General features: G+C 34.3%; 1 protein-coding gene across 2 annotated transcripts in view; it reads right to left on the reverse strand.

The window, feature by feature from the left end:
- CFAP299 (cilia and flagella associated protein 299) overlaps window positions 1-14,952 on the reverse strand; it is a gene marked incomplete at its 5' end in the record, with an annotated part of 640,567 nt that overhangs the window by 359,677 nt on the left and 265,938 nt on the right. The gene's annotated exons all lie outside the window — the stretch shown is intronic.

The raw sequence follows: 14,952 nt of genomic DNA on the forward strand, positions 1-14,952 counted from the left end.
TCTAGTCAGAAAATACTGAGATTCTTATATCTGTGAGTTTTTTTTTCTTTCTTACCATTCATTTTTACCTATTTCTCCCATATTTACAGCTCTAACTCCTGGCATCATCAACCTTCTCATCTCCCTCCTCTCCTCTCTCCCTCCATCACTCCTTCCCTTCCTTCTTTTCTTTCTCTCTCTCTATTTTTCCCTCTCTGTGTCTACTTCTCCCTATCTCTCTGTCTCCCTCTCTCTAATTCTTTCCTCCCCGCCACCTTTATTGCTTTTAACAAATGCTGAACACCCAGACATCCTCATGTAGAGAATACACTGACAAACAAGACACACACGGTCTCGATCCTTATGGCGCTTCTTGCTTCTGATCTAAGGAGACAGACATTGAAGGAAAATGCAAGTGTGATGAAGAAGTTTAGGGTATTACAGGACCATACAATAAAAATATTTAACATTCTATTTCTTATATGCTTTCTGAGGAAGTAAGAGTCAAGCTGGCCCCTGAAAGATATAAAAATTACATAATATTTTAAAAGTATGCAAATACAAAGATATAAAGCATAGTAGAAAACTTGTAAGTAAAGGCAATCATAATCTTGTCTGAAAGGTCCCTCTTCTTCTTCACTTAGGTAAAGGAAACTGTCCCCAAGAGACTAGTCTTCTTTACTTCTTTCCCTCCCTTTCTACCTCCTTCCCTCCCTTCCTTCTACAAATATTTTTGAATGCATATTGTGTTCCAAACACAAGAAATAACAAATAACCATTATCAAAATTATTTAACAATTATTATCACAATTTAAATGCACAAATACCCTGCTACAAGTTTATTTTACAGAAACTCAGTTAAGATAAGGATATTTGTTAGTTCTGTAACAGCAAAAGGTAAAAAGAAAAAAAATTAAATGCTATCATTTGTAGTATGGATTAAAAAATTATGGCATATACACACAATGAAATATTATGCAGCTTTTAAAAAGATTGAGGTAGATCTATATGACCTAATATCACAAGCTAATTCACACATATTGCTACGTGGAAAGAGCCAGCTACAGAAGAGTATATACAGTATAATCTCATTAGACTATATATGGAAAAGGATTTCCAAATCTATATCTGTAATTCCACTTACAAGTGTATTTATAATTCTATATATGTCTATAACTATTGGGTTTGCCAAAAAGTTAGTTTGGGTTTTTCCATAACATCTTATGGAAAAACCTAATCTAACTTTTTGGCCAACCCAATATATACCTATTTCTATAGTGATGGCCATACATCTTTGTACATCCATAGAAATTTTCTGGAAAGATTTACCAGATACTGTTAGTTGCAGAAGGAGTAGTGAGATTGGAAAATGGGACTTTCACTTTTAAAATTTATACCTATTGTTAAGACTTATTTACTTGCTAACACATTTATTTATTTATTGTTTTTTAATTTATTCATTAGGTAGAATAGTTGGGAGCTTCACTGACTTTTCTTTCAATAGGTGGAGTGGCCCTTCCTAGAATTACAAAAGAAAGGCAATTTGGCTCCTGTTGCCCTAAGAGGACTTGTGTGGCCTGGCTAGAGCTGTCCTTCCCTGGAAGCAGGGATGTTGCCCATGAAACACACAAAACAATGCAGCATGACTAACTTTTGTTTAAGTACTCAATATATTAAAATTTTGAAAAGTGTCCTTAAAAATGATAGATAACAATAGGTGAATCTGGGTAAAATGTATACAGATGCTGTCTATATTATTCTTGTGTCTTTTCTATAGTTTAAAATTATTTCTCAAGAAAAAGATTCAAAAACAAAAAAAGAAAGTTGGCATAATGAAGCGTTATCAAGTAGGTGACAAAACAAACTGTTTTTGGTTTTCTATAAAAACAAATAAATGCCCTCATTTCATTTGTAGGTTATGTTTAGAGCCAGAATGAAATATCACAAGCAAAAACTATTCTTGAAAGAACATTCCTAACATTTGTTTCTATTTCTTTTATTTAAAAGGTAATGTAGTAAATCAGTAGGAGTATTTCATAATGTTATTTCCTCTTGGCTATATAATCTAGTTTTTCAGTTTTCCAGTCTGTATCTAGAGTTAGATGTATTAGTGTAACTTCTTTTATGTTTAAGGAAAAATTATTATTATGGAAACACATTAGGAAAATCATTTTGGTATTTTTCTTCTCCCATTAGGCCACTTTTTACCCTTGGAAAATAAAGTCACAGACATACTTATTAAGCATTTGGTCGAAAAGTAAATGTTGATCAAAAGAGAATATATTTGTACAGAAGTATCTCTTCAATGAAAATCATCTAACTCCCACTTTTTAAAATATGAGTAAATTATCTTAACATGACCTCAAGTAGGATACAAATAACAATTTCTCTTTTCATTGAGGTATGAATTTTACATAACTCAGCCATGAAAAATGTAGCTTTAAGTTTTTTTTATGTATAACTGAACTTACCTCGTGAGTCCCCATTTCAACTGGTGGAAAAATATGTAATTGTGCCAGTGTAAAATAAACTCAGTTACTTTAAACACACTTTTTCTGAGAAAAATATTCTGATGGCTCAGAATTCTCCTCCTCCCTGTTCTCTTTTTGATCCTCCCAGGGTTAAATTTTTCCTCCTGGTATCACACTGGCCTCGTGGGACACATCCAATCCAAGGTCACTGACATCTACCCATTCTGCCTTTCTGATGTGATGTGCAATTCATACTTTTGTACGACTCATACTTTGATTATTGATTGTTTTCCTGTGTTCACCTTGAAACATGGGTGTCCCTCTTTGCTTCCTAGTTGCCAGTCATGGGCAAACACCACCAACACTTTACAGTGCAGATAGAACATGGGGGTTATCAAGAGAAAACTGACAAGCAGAGAAGCAGTAGAACACACAACATTCCCAGCCCTCAACTCTCATCATCCACTGCTCATATCCATGTGCACACGGCCAATGTTCCAGCAGAGAGGAAGTTGGCATCAGTAATACCCCACATATTTGTAAGGCTAAGGGTCAGGGAAATCTATGGGATCTGTATCAGTAGAAACCTCCTCATCAGGGGATGGCCCTGTTAGAAAGGTGTTGCCTCTGGACCCCAGTGACTGTTCTTCTGTTGAACTAACTTACACCTTCTGAGCCAGTTCTCTGCTAAGCAACCAAGAGAGGAAAAGAGGTTAGTCACCAGGGCTGCTGGATTTGTCTCTCATCAACCTAAATCTAATGATTAATTACTTTTTATATTTAAATTTTTATCCTGGAATTCTCTGGCAGAAGGCAAAGATCTGATATTTGGTCTTCTCACTTAGTAGTTTCAATAATTTTTCATTTAGTTCTCTTGAACTTTGAAAAAAAATGACATCATCATCCACTATTGATTCTTTGATTCTTCCTTTCCATGTTTACATATATGTTTTTTATTTCATTAGGTTATTTCTTAAGCTAGAGCCTTTAGGATAATGATAATCTTACACAACTGCAGTGACTGCCAACATTCTTGCCAGGTAGTCCAACTTTAACAGGCCTGCATCTAGTGTTTCATCCCTGCATTCTCCTCATCTACACTTACTTGGAACCTCTTGATTTTTAAGAAAACTGCCTGTTCTACCTCTTACTCCTCCCTACAGAAATGGACAAGTTAGTAATCCTTGCTTCTCTCAACTAGGTAGAGCTAAAAAAGCTGTAACTGTGAAGTGGTGTAGTGATCCTAGGTAAACGTAAACTCCACTCTGTAGAGCGAACTTTCCCTTTAGGCTAGTTGCTCCAAAATCTATCCTGAGAAAAAGAATAGCAATGGCAAGCCCATTTGCTTTCATCTTAAGCCACCCATTCAATATATATTTATTTATCTGTTTGAAGATCAATATCATTTTCCCATTTTGTCTGATTTTAGGATCTTCTCTAAATCAAATCCAAATTTAGGTAAGGAACAGAGAAATCATATATAATGTCCACAAACTCCAACAGTATTTATTGTTTATTTACTCATACCACTTACATCTCAAAATGCACAAACTATGGTATATTTTCCATTAAGAAAATTTCATCAAATGAAAAATTTTAAGTACCCAAATCAGATAAACTCAAAACTTAGGCATAAGTTAAGTTATACTAGCACAAATTTCCACTTTAAATAACGCTGTATGATAAAACAGTGAGATTAAAAGCTTAACCTCTTCAATTTACCTTTTTAGGTAATTAAGTTAGCTATAATAACCTGTCACCTCTGAGTCTCAATTTCATCACCTGTATACAAAAGGTAACTGAACCTTATAAATCTTTCCTAGTGATGCCATTCTTCAACCCTCTGGGAAGGTCACTACTTTATATAATAATCTTGTGTGTAAATCTTAATAATAACTAATATTTATTGAGCACTCACTAAGCACATCACACACTCTATCTCATTTAAAGCATTCCATAATCTAATGACTGAGAGCCACTATCATCCTTATTCCATAACTGAGGAAACTGAGGTACAGAAAGGGCATATCATTTTTCCCAAAGTGCTCAAACTAGTAAATATCAGAGCTCAGCTATAAATCTAAAACCTGAATCCAGCACCTACTATTTTTTTTAATCACAGAATAAGTCTAAATTCATTTATTAGAAAACTTCTTCCTTATATTTTGGAAACCCAGAACCATTCCTTTAGGAGCTGTCCATTCCCATGGAAAAACATCTTAATTTTTCAATGATGAAAAGAAAATAAACAGCCACAGTATTTAATAACTGTCATGAGAGCTACAGTACAGACTTGATGAAGCACTCTTAATTTTGCCACTTTTTGCAGCTATAAAAGACTTTAAGACAAAAGCTTATTTTTTGTTTCAAACCTCAACAGCACAGGGAGGCCAGTCTGTATTATCATACATTTGCATTTGGAAAATAAATTTACACTGTCAAAGGAGAAAACCGACAAACAGAAGCTGAGTAAATACTTGAAAATAATTCAAGTCACTATACCACTGAAGTGATCCCAAAAAGTGACATGGATGTAATATAAGATCCTGAACTACATCAGAACTCCAGGAATTAGCAAAAGGGTAAGAGGGGAGTTCATTCACATAGAGGAAGAGAAAATTTTCTTTGGACTAGTTATATCAGATAATATGTTTGTTTAAGGAAAAATAAACAGGTGGGAAAAAGTTCTGCATGCTTAACATGGAAGGAAAGCATATTTGTGCCTAATATACAGCAGAAACTTTTAGTACAGCTCATTCTTTCAAAAGTACTGCTCCTATACGGTGGCCATGGTCAGTTTGAATTTAAGTAATCTGCTATATATAAGTGCGGATCATATATGTTAAACTGATCTCAGAGGTATTCTGACACCCTACCTTTTAAAAATATTTTCTCTGTTTATTATTCATGGGTTACTAATTTTTCTCTTTGAGATCTGGTCATCTTTAGCTTTTTGTTTTGTTTTGTATCCCAATTTCAAGTGTATAACATCCAAGTTTCCAACTGATAATCAACAACATTTATTCCTTCATCACTAAAGGCACATATTATGATTTGGTCACATGCCTTATAAAAACACTACTGTAAATGTTTCAGGAATAAATGATCCCTTGTAATCGAAACACAAGTTTCAGACCTCAAAGATTTCCTAGGAGTGTAACAGTAGTAGCTTGCAAGATCAGGAGCGGCAGTACCTCATTTTACATGAAATTCACAACAACATGGTCATGAGGTACACCCAAGAGAGTTTTGAGTCTGTATTTATTGTTAATAAGGGCCCTTAAATTCAGTGCCTCTGCAATTCTGAAGTCCCACTTTGTGGACTAGTGAAAAAAGAATAAAACTGGACATGAGGGCATTTATTTTCTAGACCCTGCTGGCCACAAACTACATGACTTAACCTCTAAAAGACTCAGTGTCCTTGTTTCTCATTACCAACACTCTGTATGACAGTAGAGAATCAAAGGTGGTTCACAGGATAGGAATATTAGGCATGTGGCTGTAAAGAGTCAAATACTGTCACTGCTAGAAAGAACTTAGAAAAGCACCTTGTAACGAAGAGGTGTCTCAAAGAAACAGTGATAGCACAGGAAATGATCTGGGAACAAATTACGTGGAAAATGAAGAAAATTACAGAGCTGTGGACTCACTAGCAATATAAGTGACAGACCTCTAAATTAGGTATATGGTGTGATGGCAGGAATCCATAATTCATGTTACACTCTTCATAACATCTAAAACAGTGCATTGCATAAAACAGGCACTTCGTAAATGTTGCAACTGAAATGAATGCACGCTCAGGGACTTTTTCTTCGTGAATTTGGCTGAATAAAAGCTACTCTGCACAGTTTTTACTTTCACACTGTTGGAGGTGGCTGGAGGCCAAATGTGACATTTGGGCATGCATCATACCATCTTGTGGATATTCCTTCTTGCAGAGGTGAAATAAATTGCCACTGGAAGTAATTTACTTTGACAAGAATGTAGGCAAGATTTCAGCATTAGGTGCCCCACTCAAGACTACCTGAAGTGAGAATTCAAACAAAGATGGCTTCTCTCAAGATTTCCTTCCTAGAAAAGCTGAGGAAATACGATCTGGATGACAGTAAGTTAGACATAGTTGAACAGTTTTGCTCAAACAAGGTTTGAGATTGGGAGCAATGTCAGCTAGAGGAGGAAGGTTTCTAGTGTACCAAAGATTTCAAGATATGATCCTATAGTATCCAATATTCCCTATTAGTCCCTTGCTTATCAAATCTATAAATGTTGAATGTCTGTATGTATGACAGATAGCTAACATGTTGGATTAATTATTTAGAATTCCAAAATATTCTGATAGGTTGAGACAAATAAACCGAATAACATGAAAACCTCATAAAATGCTCAAGAAAAAAATATAAATTGTTGCTGTTATATGCCAACTAATTAACTCCATTAGTGCAGAATGAAGCATTTGGCTTAACAATTCATATTAAAAAATATGACATTCTGGCTTGCCATAACATTGAACTAAGTTTATGTTCTGCCTTGACTGTGGCATAAGCCAATACAATCATGGGATGCACTACTGAAGGTGGTATCCAGATGGCCAGAATCTATAGTATACTCTGCCCTATGTTAGTATGCTGTACTCCACACTAACATGTAGCAGAGTACTGAACGTAATTTTAGGTGATGTGTTGGCATGCCCCTGGGCTCTGTCTTCAGGCTTCTTCTCAATCTATGCTCATTTCTCTAGCAATAGCAATCAATCTCATAACTTTAAGCAGCATCTTGCACACTGAACACTCCTAAAACTTTAACTTCAATGCAGACCTCCATTTGGAAATTCAAATTTTTATATCTATGCCTGCTTGGTGTCTTTGTTAGGATGTACAATAGGTATCTCAGTGGAACTTGACCTCTACTTCACACCATATTTGAAAAAGTAATTGCAGGTAAAATATACATCTAACGTAAACATTAAGCAATAAAACTACTAGCAGATAACATAGGAATATATATTTATGATCTTGGAATAGCACAGATATCTTAAACAGGATAAAGAAAAAAGTTCTAGCCATAAAGGAAATGATTAATAAATTAAACTACATTAAAACTAGGAACTTTCATTAAGAGAGCACAAAGTCAAGGTACGGAGTGGGAGAAGATATTTCCAGCACAAACAATCAACAAAGACTTTTTATCCTGAATATATGGAAAATGCCTTAAATCAATTAGAAAAAGGCAAAAAAAATACAGTAGAAAAATGGAAGAGTCTTGAACAGACACTTCTCGGAAGAGGATATCCAAATGACCAATGAACATATGGAAGACCTCATCAATAATCAGAGAAATGCAAATTTAAACCACAATAAGATAACATCACACACTTATTAGAATTTCTAAAATCAAAAATTAAAATAAATGAATGTTAATGAGAACGAGGCAATAGGGACTCTCATACATGATTGCTGGGAATGTAAATTGGCTCAATCACTTTGGAAAGTGTTTGGCATTATCTACTAAAGCTAAACATATATATAACTTATGACCTGACAATTTCATTTATAAGCATATACTCAATAGAAATAGAAATATTCATGCACATATGCACACAAAGGCATGTGCAAGAATGTTCTTAGCACCATCATTCTTAGCAGTCCCAAACTGTAAACAATCCACAGTCCATAACAGTAAAATAGAAAAATAAATTGTGTTACTATACAGTGAAAAGCCACAGAAATGAAATACTATATACTAGAACTACACACAAAAACATGGATGAGTCTCACAAACAACATATTGAGTGAAAGAACTCAGACAATCTGGTTTTATTTACATAAAATTTCAAAAATGACAAAACTGTTCAATGGTGTTAGAAATCAGAATATGATTATATTTGGGGTTGGGGAGTAGTGAATAAATGGGCACAGAGGGGGCTTTTTTGATATCTGTAATGATCTTTTTCTTATTTGGGGTATTGATCAAAGGGTTTGTTCATTTATGGTAATTTATGAAGCTGCACATTTACAAGTTGTGTACTTTTATATGTATGTTATCATTTAATTTTAAGAAGTTTGTTAAGGGACACTGAAAATTAGGGAGTTTCAAGAAAAAAAATCAATCAGAATACTGAATGTTTAAATAAAGAATGATTGAAGGAAATAAAAAATTTAACTTAAAAAGGCCAGAAAATGTAAAAGAAAAAAGTGAAAGCTATCCTCAAAAATCAGTGTGGCAGCAGCATTATTTATATTATTCCAGAAGACAAGGAACTAAGAGGAGGCAGATTTTTCCCAGCTCTAACTGTTAGACTCTGAAATGTAATGACAACCTACAGAGAAATGAGCTCCCTGACAATGAAAGTATTTAAACTATTCTGTCAGAGAAGTTGAAAAAGGGATTTCCATATTGGAAAAGGGCTGAACAAGATGCACTCTGCTCCCTTCACTTCTAAGATGCTATGGTTCATGATGAAATTGGTGTCAAATGTATCTTGTCTTTCTCTCCTCCCTCCCTCCTTCTCTTTGCCCTCATTCCACAATCCCTCTCTGTCCCCCAGACTCTAAAAAGATAACAATAGAAAATGAGATCTTTTGTTTTCCTAATTCTATTTCCTTCAGGTGAATCACACAAAGACTGGTAAGTGTGATGGGAGCCCTCACCATGGGCCAGATGTAGAGTGCTACATAGTCCGTGCCCTGTCAACTTCCCTTCTCCCAAAAGAGAAAATATTTTGGAACTGGATGTTTCTTCTCCCCAAATATTACACCAAGAATCTTTAAGAACTCCACTACCTCGGAAAACATACAAGTAAATACATACATAATAAATGTTTCAAAACTGACTACAGATGCCAAAGTGGTATGCAGAATTCTTCCAACAATACCTTATCCCTTAGGTCTTCAGAACAACAGCATTTGGTTGAATTTTATATTCATTTCAGCATATTAGTTCTCAAATAATTGAGATGTCATTTTATTTTTAACCCCAATCCAATAAGGTAGAAAGCATTTAATTAGGAAGTCATCTTAGTTCTGGCCTATCAAATAACACCTATTGCAAAGCCACACATACACACAAAGTGTTGAACAAGCCCCCTCAACATAACACCCAAAGACTTCCTATATAATTTGGTGCATATATTACATTTCTTAGTATTCCTAGAAATCTTTAAAATATGGGAAAATCTGCTTTACCAAAAATTACATTAATAAATGAACAGAATATTTTCTTGTATAATTTATAAATTATACATGAGCACACTATGCTCATATCAAACGTTAGATTCTTGGTGGTGAGGATACAATGTCATAATTCTGTTTTAAAAAAATAAAGCTCTGTAACTATCAAGGATTAAAATATACCTGTCACTATTAATAAAAGAGAATCATGTATAACTGGGCCTATTCACAAAGACGGAAAGGAAGAAGGGATGGCAGGAGGCAGTGGGGAGAGGACTGCATCCAAGTAGGAGACCAGTTTTATCAGCCGAGCCTTGGAGAAGCTCAGAACTCAGAGATTCCACTTACATAAGTGTCAAAGGCTAAGAAGTGAGCTAGAAACAAGAAAGCCAATCAAAATATACTCCACCTGCATGAACAGAATTATCAGTAGCTAGACAGTCATGACCCTCAAAAACCCAAAGAATTGAAGATTAATATCTAAAGAAACTGCACAAAGTCCCTGGGGAGAATCAGAACAGCCACGGAACAAAGTCTTCCATGTTTAAGAGGGCTGCTGCATTATGGTAAACTCCTTGACCAACCACAGGTTAATGCAAAACCCATCAGAGCTCATAGTCAGTTTTTATGCTGCCTTTTTCTTAAACATGAATGAAGAATCTTGCAAGATGATAGACAAAAATACATACAAAATGATTTCCTCCAGAAGACAAAGAAGTAATTTAGGCAACAGAGAAAATTAACAAACAAAAAACCAAAACCTCTAGTCTCCTCAGGGATCACATAAGAACACAATACTAGGATGAAAGAACATCAGCTAGAACAGTGATATATTAGTCTGTTGATCTCAAATGATAAGACCATGGCAGTAAAGGAAGAAAAGGCACAGGTAATCAAAGTTAATAAATTAATCTTAGACCTTGGGGTAATCTTAGAAGCTGAAACATACCCAAATATTTGGAAACTAAATAATAACTTTTAGATAACTCATGGATCAAAAAGAAATCCAAGGAGAAATCAGAAAGTAACTTGCACTGCATATCAAATGAATTGCATGAAAATGAAAACATGACCTATCAAAATATCTGCTGGAGCTAAAGCAGTGCTTAGAGTGTAATATATAGCACTAAAACACCTGTATTAGAAAAGAAAAAACAATCTCAAATCAATGACTTAAACTTTCTTCTTAAGAAACTAGAAAAAGAACAAATTAAACCCAAAGTGAGCAGGAGAAACAAAATAATAAAGGGCAAATATCAATGGCATAAACAATATGAAATTAATAAAGAAAATCAATGAAGCAAATAACTGGTTCTATAAGGAAACCAATAATATTGATAAACGTCAGGGCCAGACAGCTCAGGAAAAAAAAGAAGACACAGATTACCAATATCAGGAATGAAAGTGGATATCACTATAGATCTTACAGATAATAAAATGATCAAGGAATATTATGAATAAGTTTATGCTAATGAATTTGACAAATTACAATTGCCAACAAAAAGTGAACATTCAATAAAAGACAATTATCTTAATTATAATTGTAATTTGTAAACACTGCAAAGGCTCTATGTTGATCAAATATGAAGAGGAATTGAGATTTCTAAAAAAAAAAAAAAAAGAGTGACAGATAAAATGATCCTTCTGAGATTTTTCTTCCATCTCTCAAGAACTAAAGCTGAGTATAAATGTATTTGGCCCCTTACCATGCCAAAGGAAGCAGGTATTCTTGCTATCTTGAGTTTAATGAAGACATTGGTATAGATCTGGTCCCTCCCCTGGAGCCTCTCTACCCAAGATTAGTAAATATAGAGACCAGCAATGGTCAGACGTGTAGAACTGGTCCAAAGAAAGGCACCTGGCAACACTACACTGTTTTTCTCATCTAAAGGAACACAATCTTGTCACGTGTTTAGAGCTATAATATATACCTTTGCTTGGACTGGAGAATATGGGAAAAAAGAAGAGCACTTAATTAATTCACCACATACTGGAGTTAAAGAGGAAAAGAGAAATCAACATGGCTGCTAAGTTTCTGTTTGTGATCCAGACCTTGCTAAGAACATATCTACTAATCTCTTAAAGTTCTAAATTATATTCAATTGAAAAAACAAAAGAAAAAATCTTTTGAATATGATATAACATATTTTTTTCCTAACACCACAAACAGTAAATTAGAACTATTAGGTATTACAACTTTCTGTCAAATTCACCATCACGTTTTGCAAATTAGGTTGAGCAAAAATGTTAATAAATTTTAAAGAGCAATCTTTGTTATATCCCTCTTATTGTTCTGAAGGTCAGCTCTATTATTTATTATAGTAAACAGCTAATTTCCAGTAGAAACTTCCTTATGAGATCCTCTGTTAATTTCAGGAAGTGAAACTGTTGACAGAAGAGCTAGTTAATTCATTCATTTCTAAGAGCATACTTTATGTAACAAGAAATTTTCTTTTCCTGTTGTTTTTGTATCACTCACTTTATGAAAATCATCGTGTTTGTTAACATTAAGCAGCCAGAAGTTTTTTCTTAAAATTTATGGATTTGAAGAAAGAAATATTACTATATGTTGCATCAATGGTCAAATAGCCTCATGAATATACTGGGCCTCCACTGCACATGTCCAAGTACAAAACAATCTGTAAATGTTTCCTTACTTATATAGAGTAACAGATGTATAATTTAATTAACATATAACATTTAAAAAATAAAAGTCCTTGTGTATATCACCACTATTGGCACATCCATTAATTTTACATTTCACTGGACTCACAGCATTTTGCATTGCATCTCTCAAAAATTTGTTTCAATTAACCTTTGAATTGCTGTGTGAAAAGTAAGTACACAGAACTGGGTTTAGAAGAAGTAATAGGTTTCTTAGATTCACATGGAACATGAATCCATAGATTCCAAGTCTACCAATGCTTTTGGAGGTTTCTTCTGGATGAAATTGGAAATATCATATTCCCACAAAAGGATTCTGCTAAATGATTATCCCCTCTCTATCAGAGATAAACTTTACTAATTTTAAGATTGTAGGTTCCCTTGCTGTAAGCCAGGAATTGGACTCTAATTTAAGCAAAATGGAGGTTTTATTGGAACAGTCCTGCAATACCTCCCAGATTCAAAGGCAGGATTGAATGTTCAAAACATAAGAGTAGATACATAGGCAGCTCAGATAACTCAGCAGTTGGAGTTCATGGGCCATTTCTCTTAGCATCAATGACTTCTTGGTTGTGTATCTCAGCATTTCTAATGTCCCTTCCCACCAGAGAACATCCTATTGGCCCAACATGAATCAGTCATCTGGAGCATAGGGGAAAGCAGGACACCTGCGGCCTCTGGAGGTCCTCTTCTGGATCTGGGTTCCATTCTCAGAGGCAAAAGAATTGTGAGCTACCACCCCAAAATTTGCCCTGTGTGTTTGACCTCTTGGCTGCATTTTTCATTTATTTCCTTATAAAAATTTAAACTCACTCATTTAAGATTTTTTCCAAAAACATTATAATCTGTTTTCCCTTCCATTTATGACTATGAAATATTTTAAGCATAAAGAAAATTACAAAAAATATTAACATGAATAATATTTATTATCATAACTACCATAACTAATACACCTTAGCCAACATCCAGCTAAGTAACTTGCTTAAATCTTTACATTCTCCCATACTGGCATCATAAATTGTAAAGAAATAAAACATTACATAAAAGCCTGTTCTTCAATTCTATTCTTCTCCCCTCTTTCCTTTCCAACCTCTTCTTACCTTGCACAATATAACCACTTTCCAAAATCTGGTGTATATTGACCCCATGAAGTTTTTATACAATTAGAACATGAGTATATCCGTAAAAAATGATCAGTGACTTTGTATGTTTTTAAAGCTTACATAAATGTTTTTAATAATGGTATTTGTTGAGAATTTACTGTGCTCCAAATAGAGTTCCAAGCACTTTGCTTGTGTTAGTTCCTTTCAACTTCACACCAATTCTACAAACTTAATACTGTGATTAGTTCAATAGGCAGATAAGGAAACTGAGACATAGAAAGGAACAGAGCTTGTCAGTAACTGAGGGAGGGTCATCCTGCACATGTCATTCTGAAACACACTTTTTTTTCTTTTAACATAAAATTATGTTTTTAAGATGACTCCACTTTGATATACAGAATACACCTAGCTTTTCACATTGACTGCTGTATAATATCCCACTCCATAAATAGACCACAACTTGTTCTCATATCTGTGAACATTTAGGTTATTTTGCTATTCTAAGCAATGCTATAATGCACTTACTTGTAATTATCTTCTTATATATATATGATCGACAGTTTCTCTTAGATATATATCTACTAGTTTAAAGATTGTGTACATCTTTCTTTCAATCATATATTGCCATATTGCTCTCTGAAGTGCACTTAACAATGCACTCTCCTGCCATCTCTGAACATGGTTTCCTACTTCTTCACATCCTCACCTGCATTTGGAAAGATCAGTCTTTTTAATTTTTGCCGATCTTATGGGCATGAACTGTAACTCATTTTAATTTTCATTTCTCTGATTACTAGCATAGTTGAGTATTCTATCTTTTCACACTCCAGTACCAAATTGACTTAGTAATGATAGATTTTTGATGTGTATTATTATCTGGTAAAACTGGTTACCCACACCATTATTCTTCTTTTTCAGAGTTTGCCATTATTTTTAGAAATGTAAATGTCATTTATTTACTAAAGATCACCGATGGCCTTAATTAAAAAATAATTTTTCTGTGAATAAACATTTTGGGAATATGACACAACTATATATATATATATATATATATATATATATATATAATATAATGTGTACATATGCATATGTGGCAGACCCCAGGAACATCTAGGAGATCATCAATCACATTTTCTTTTCCTCCTGTCACTGAGCTAGACTGCATTTCCCAGTCATCCCAATTAGGTGAGGCCATGTGACTGAGTCCTAAGCACAAGAAGTGGGACAGAGTACTGTAAACAACACGTCCAGGCTTGACCCATAAAGAAATGTCTGCATGATTCTCTTCTCTCTCCTCCCTGAGCGGATTCTCAATAACAAGAGCATTTTCAGAAGCTATATAATGAGGATAATAGAGCACATCTATCAATATAGGTTCCTGAATGAATGCAAGAAACAGAAAAAGCCCTACTATGAGTTTAACTTGGACAAGAGACTGAGCATAAAATGAGAGAGCAATAAATTTTTATTGCATTAGACCACTAAGATGTGTTTTGTTTCCTTATACAGCTCACTGCACCATAATTAATACTTTGTATTATATATAAATACAGGTTCATAACTTTTATC

Source organism: Mesoplodon mirus (assembly GCF_964341445.2).
Source record: "Mesoplodon mirus genome assembly, chromosome: 2".
In the NCBI taxonomy this organism is placed as follows: domain Eukaryota; kingdom Metazoa; phylum Chordata; class Mammalia; order Artiodactyla; family Ziphiidae; genus Mesoplodon; species Mesoplodon mirus.